This window comes from Alligator sinensis, unplaced genomic scaffold, assembly GCF_000455745.1.
Source record: "Alligator sinensis unplaced genomic scaffold, ASM45574v1 scaffold950_1, whole genome shotgun sequence".
Classification (NCBI taxonomy): Eukaryota; Metazoa; Chordata; order Crocodylia; family Alligatoridae; genus Alligator; species Alligator sinensis.
In genome coordinates, this window is record NW_005842331.1 from 1,170,247 (window position 1) to 1,176,984 (window position 6,738).

Genomic DNA, 6,738 nt, shown 5'->3' on the forward strand with positions numbered 1-6,738 from the left:
AGAGCTTGGATAGCAGCAGCATGTGGGTGAGGACATGTCTTTTCATCTTTTCCTTATGGTCATTGCAGGCTTGGACCCATGACACATTACCACTGGTGTAATGTACTTTGTTTTTTGACACTGGTATAAGTTACAGCAAGATCTGGAAGGGACAGACAGCCAGTTATCCCAGGTCACCTGCTGCAATATGTACTATTACTGTGCCTTGCCACTAGGTGGAGTAGGGACTAGTTTTTTTGGTTAGCATCAGTGGCTACCCTGGGATAAGTGCATATATTATGGCTATATTTTTCTATTTTTACTAGTCACCAGATTCTAGTAAGTTATGGTGTTATGTATTATGTGCCATTCCTTTTTCTTATACCAGTGTAACTGCGTTCTGTGTCCAGGCCTTGAGTCATAGCATCTAGAGGAGTTGTTTTGGCTTAATCCTTGGGACTGCTACCCAGTACTCCAGCAGCAATGCGGCATGCATCTTTCCTTGTGAACCACTTCCTGGTAGCCTTCTAGCACTTGACAAGTGCTGTAGTAAAGTGTCTCTCAGAACAGGGTGAGATTAATCTTCTTTATGGAGTTCTACGTGAATGCCTTGCTTTGGGATCATTGTTTCTCGATACATAAATCTTTATTATATCAACACCCTGCAGTCCCACTGAACCACAGCAAAAACTCATTTTTATTCTCTTCTCTATTTATCACACAAGTTGGGATGCTCACTTGAAAGGAAGTTGAAAAAAGCAGTAGTGAGGATTTTCAGTGGACAAGCTGGGGTCCTGTTCACCACTTAAACCATGGTTACCTTTGGTGGTCTTGTGCCTCTTCCACTTAAATTTGCAGTTACATGTCAAGCCTGCCATGGCTCCTAGGTCTGACTTAATTTCACCTGGAATGGAATGAAAACAGATCTGTGTGAAGAGCAAGGCAAGGGAAAGACACAAAGGAGCAGATTTATATGAATGGGCTCTTACAGTCAATAGGTCCATAAGACAGGACTGTTCCCAAATATCACTGCAGCTAGGGGACATTCAGATATATCTTCACTGCTTAAAAAGGTGATGGCTGTTGTTTTTACAATGAGATAACACTGTCATGAAAAGGATCAAACTGCCTGTTTTCAAGGGGAAAGGGTAAGATCTTCCTTGGGACTCTGCAAAGAAGCAGCCTTATTCCATTTCCCTGAAAGGAACCTCTGCAGCCAAACCTAGCGTGGCTTCACCAGGGGAAAGCCTCTGGCTTTGAGACTCTGGCTCTTTTCAGTTCCTGGCTTTCCTGGTGACCCATAGCATCCCCACCTCTGTCAGCAACTTTTTTCCATCAGCTCCCAGGAAAGAGGGATGGTTTTTTTTTTTCTTTTAAAGATGAAGGGCATCAAAGAGGGCTGATGGTCTCTGACAGCACAACAGACTGCTCCACAGCAAATAGTCTTTATTGTGCCATTACAGTTCCCTTTGTCCTCACTCAGAGGACTTCAGTCTGTCCTCCCTGGGACCATTTCTTTTCTCCCAGTCCATCCTCTGGCTCCCATTTCTCTCTCGGTCTGCCCTAGGAAAAGTCTCCTTGTCAGCCCTGGTACCATCTCCCCCTGCCCAGCTCTTTCGGAGCCTCAGTCATTCTTCTCAAGCCAAATTAGTCATATTTGCAACAAAGCAGTTACAAAACTATAGTCTTGAGGCAGGACAACACTCACTCAATACAATGTGACATTCTGTCATGGGAAACCAGTCCAAAAGCAGTCTCTGTGGTTTGGTGTCAGGCTTAGCCTGCCATCTGCCCTTAGGGGGAAAAGGGCATATGGATGTACTACTTTAGTGAACTACTCACATACATTATTTACAGTAAAGCCTTCCCACACTGAGCCCCCAAAATGTTCCCCACCAGAACTATAGGCTAGAATCCAGCTCACCTTGTCTCCTTCATCACAGACACACTAAATAGTTTCATCTCTGGGAAATACTAAGCAAAGGTGTAATCAGTACTGGTCCCATAAACACCTTGGAGTTGACCTTTTCTACATTACCTAATAGTTAACCTGCAGTGGCTTGTCTCCATTCTCTTATTACAGTTTTTTTTTAAAGCCCCGCTGCTCTTCTGTGGCAAAAGGAAATGATCTTTTGCAGAATTTTTTGGCTTCAGGATGGAGAAACTTCCCCGTGGAACATTGTATATTATGCTTTCCTCATCACTGTATTTGAGTGTCCTGCTTGAGATCATGGGGCCTAATATATAACTCTTGAGCACTTATAACTGCAAATAACAAGGAATTTTCATTAATTGGAGCGGCCACCTCTGAAAAGGTTTTGTGTTGTTATGGTGTGCTACCAATTTCTCACCTTCTGCAACAGCAGAAGCAGGGAGCCTACAAACATCAGCCTCCTTTACTAAACAACCAGAGAAAGTCCATCTTTTGCACTGAATAAGGCAGGCTTCCTATTGGGGATATGGAAAATAGTATGGGATCACATAATTAAAGACCATCATAATACGTAAGTACTAGTAGAGGGACTTTAAATCTGATGTTTTCTGACTTCTGAGTTCTTGACTCTGCAATTTTAGATGCTTTTTTGTTTGTTGTTTTTTAAGTTATCGCGTGTCTCTGTGTGCTATGTGTGCACACGTGCACACAAACACGCTCTCCAAACTCTTTAAAAAAGCAAACTGGGAAAAAAATTCACAATTTTTGATCATGTGGCATTATATTGACAGTCTTCCAGTTTATCAGCAGCATTGGTACTTTTACAACCACACTTACAGACCCACCCCACTGCTACTTGAATTACCAGAGTAACCAAAATCAATAATTGGTTGTCATCATCACGCCAGATCCAGGGAGGGGTACACTAATGCACCTGAACCCCCTTTGATTCCTGGTTCACCTGAAGTTTAAAATCCACTGTCTGGCAGTGGGAGCAGCTTTTCTAGTCAGGTACTGCTGAGGGAGTCAATTGACTTCATGGCTCATTATGATCTAGTTGATCCCTCCTAAACTCTTAATTCCAGAGGTGTTAATGACCCTCACTTCTTTTTAATAGTTTTGATATTCCACCAATTAAGCTATCCTTTGTTCTGCAGTTCTGTTGTCTGTTAGCTACTCTTGATAATGAAGCTCCCATTTCACATCCCTGCAGATATTTTAACTCATTCCAGTGAAGTTATATTTGTTTTTTGCTTCAATTTTAAACTGCATAATACAACCCTAGCCCCCTAGCATTTTAGTAAAGCTTCTACTTTATTTTTAACTGGAGAATATGTGTGTTGTTTTGTAGGTGATGATGCACCTCGACATCTGCACCTCAAATTCTGGATTTGCCCATGGTTGTTGTACTCTGTGGGGATTGGCACTAGATGAGAGGGAAATGCATTTTGCTAGTGAATTTTGAGTTGTACAGATATCTGGTGACATCAGAGGAATGGTGACTCTCCAGGGCCTTTGGTTCCCTTCAAAGATTTTGAGTTGAATGTGGACTACATCTCTATTGAACACAGAATCTACCTGTTTCCCTCAAGCATGACCGCTTTTGTATAGTTCTTTCTAACCCGACTTAGTTATTTCTCTTCCCTGCCCTGGCTTTTTATACCAATCCCATTCTCCTTGCTTATACTGTCCCCATTTCTGGCCTCAGGCTTCTCACTCCAGTCACAGACTCTCACCCCTCTCCCACCACTGGCTGTCAGTCCCAGCTGCCTTCCCTAAGCTTCTCCTTCTTGATTTCCCTGTACTTTGCCTCTGGCTACTGCTTCTGTTTCTTTTTTTCTTTTTTCTTTTCTTGCAAAGCCAGGCCCAGTTTCCTCCCCTGCACCCAGCTTCATGTCAGACCTGCCTCTCCTCTCTTCCCCTGTTTCCTCTCACTGGTTCTTAGGTCCATAGGTGACTGGTAGGGGATGCACGTGCCGGTGCCCCCCCCCGACAGCTGACACTGATGCTGTCAGTAGGGCTGGTGTCCCCCCCGGTAGGGCCGCTGCCATCGGCGGCTTCTGTGGGTGCCCCTCCAGATTCAGGAGGCACCAGTCACTCATGCTTAGGTCCATTCTCTGTGTCCACCCAGTCCTTTACCTTCCCCTTTCCCCTCCTCTTTGTTTCATCTCTTTTTGCCTCCCTTTCCATTCAACTGGCTACTAGCTCCACTTCTTCACTTTCACTGGTTTTCATCCCAACTAACCTGTCCTTTTAGTCGGTCTAGGTCTTTCCTTTCAGTTGGTACTCACAGATCCACTCCTCATTTTAGTCCTAGTCTCACCATGCTTCTTGTTCCAATCTATTCTTTTCCCTCCTCACTGGCCAAGGATTTGTCCCATCTACATTTGAATCATGTGGCTTCCTCTTTCCAGGTTCTGAGCACACTAAAAAAGGGCTGTCTCATCTCATGTCTGGCTCTCAGTTCCACTCCATCTCAGAATAGCAGTTACACAGAAAGTCTTCCTGAGTCCTTGAATCCTAGGCTGGAGGTCATTTGCTCTGCAGGGAGGATAAATATGCATTCTGGTCAGATGTAGGAGCTGAGAGGGTATGGAGGGTGATTAGTAGCTCTATGGAGATGGCATATGTATTCTTGTTGGATATAGTTGTGTCTTGTCGGATATAGCGTGCTCAGTGGGGCTGGAATCTTTGAAGAGATTAGCAGTGAAGTTCTAGCAAGTCTCCACTGAATATGTATGGAGAGTGTGTGTGTGTGTGTGTGTGTGTGTGTGTGTTTTGAAAAGGCACATGACTTGATCATATATGGGTGGATTTACATGAGGACAGAATATGCATACTTCTGACGCAAAGTCATCCTCTGACAAATTGTAGGTCCTTGCTCCAAAGCATTAGGTGTAACAGGACTTCAGTGAAAGTCACCAGATTTTTTTTAACATGGGCAAAGCATCATATTCTTTCCTCATTCCTGCAGGTGACTGAACTGTTTTTCCTTCAAACTTCTGAAAAACAGTAAGCCTATCAGACACTTGACTTGACACCTCAAACAGTTAGTTTGGAAAAGTTATAAGTAGCTGAAAACAGGGACTTACAATGGGGAGTGCTAGGCAACTTTAAATATAGCAGTGCTACCAGCATTTCCTATCTTATGTATGTACCAGGTTTTGCTTTCATGATCCCTTACAGTCTCAAAGGGAGAGTGCAGTTTATGTATAATTTATGGGTATACCATGCATCATGGATGAAGGGTAAGATGTCCAGTGAACCTAAAAGGACAGGGTGCACCTATAGTACCACACATCCCTGCACATGGTGATATACTGTTTCTGCCTCCTTGAATACTTGCTCAAATCTAAAATCATAGGCTGTTTGCACCTGGGCAAGTATTCACCATCATGCAAAGAGCCACTTTGGGATGGTAATGACATACAAGTGAACCAGGGAGGTCGCTGTCATGTATGGGTGCCGTGAACTGGAACTGATGAGGGAAATAGGTTTCAGTATTACAGTCACATTTGTCTGAAGATACCAGTGAAGGAGAATTGAAAGTAAACCTTAATTTAAGTCTCTGAGGTCCAAATGCAATAAAATACATGGAGAACACAATTGTGATGGAGGAAGGCTCTTCCACCTGTTCCGATCTTTTGCCCTGTATTTTATTACAGAAATTTGTGGGTTCAAGGGTTTAGTCTCCACTTGTCAGGCAAGGAGAAAGCTCTGATAAGGCTTCTTGCCATTAAAGTTTTATAGGTTTGTAGCTGAGTGGCTAAAGCAAAAGGAGCAGTAGCTTTTTCACCCCTGGGACTGTGGTTTCAATCAAATCAGTGTAGCTCAGTATTAAAATTCTAGTCTTACATACAAGTAGGGGCTTCTGTGTCTGTGTTGTAGGGGACAGGGGAGCCTGTGAGCAATCTTACATTCTCTCTTGAACTTAGCATTTTCCAAAATGACCCTTTCTTCCTCATCCACCTTTCAAAATCTGGTTTATGAACTGTTCAAATAGTAGGGGCTGTTCCAAAGTTCATGGAAATCAGTAACTGTCCTTCTGTTGGTTTCAGGGGACTCTGCGTCAGACTCAGGTACTGTAGGGAACCATCACGCATAATGTATACACATCACAGAGATTGACAAAGATAGCCTACTACTAGCTCTCTTCGATCTCTGACTGCTACAGCACTGTTCAGCTGTAGCTGTGCCACAGACCCTTCAAAGTTTTCACAGCTTAGTTTATTTTCCTAACATCATAAAACACAAGGGATAAGATTTCAGAAGCATTCAGCACTGGCCCTTTTATGTTCTCACTGAAGTCAATGAGAGCTGAGTGCTTTTGAAAATTGTATCTAAAATTCCTAATCCAGAAACTCATGGCTAAAGCAGCTTAATTACTACTGGGATGAATTTAGATGTTTCTCTACTCAGAAACAAGGAACAGACCAATTTTGCTCTTATGCTAGGAATACAAAGGAGGCCTCTTCCAATTTAAACCTCCAATTTCAACTTGTTCACTGTATAAAGGATCCGTCAGACTAACATAGGGTATAAACAATTTAACTGCTCCCCGGCTAACCAAAATGACCTACAGCTGCACTGTTCCCCACATGGAAGTACTCTCCACAAAACAAGAAGTCAAACTAGAGATGTCAAAGCCATTTTATTAACTGTAAAGATTTGGTTAAACACCAAGAAAAACCAATATGCTTGAGATCCTTGAGGTGTTGCTATCAAAGAGGGCAGCTACCAAGGCACCAGGATTATACATTGATTTCAGGGCCTAATAAATGACTGCTGCTGTGAGGGCTGATTTTGCTCTCACTGAAGTCAGCAGG

General features: G+C 43.1%; 1 protein-coding gene across 1 annotated transcript in view; it reads left to right on the top strand.

Moving 5' to 3' along the window:
- Nucleotides 1–6,738, top strand: part of TSPAN4 (tetraspanin 4) — an 857,269-nt gene that overhangs the window by 760,362 nt on the left and 90,169 nt on the right.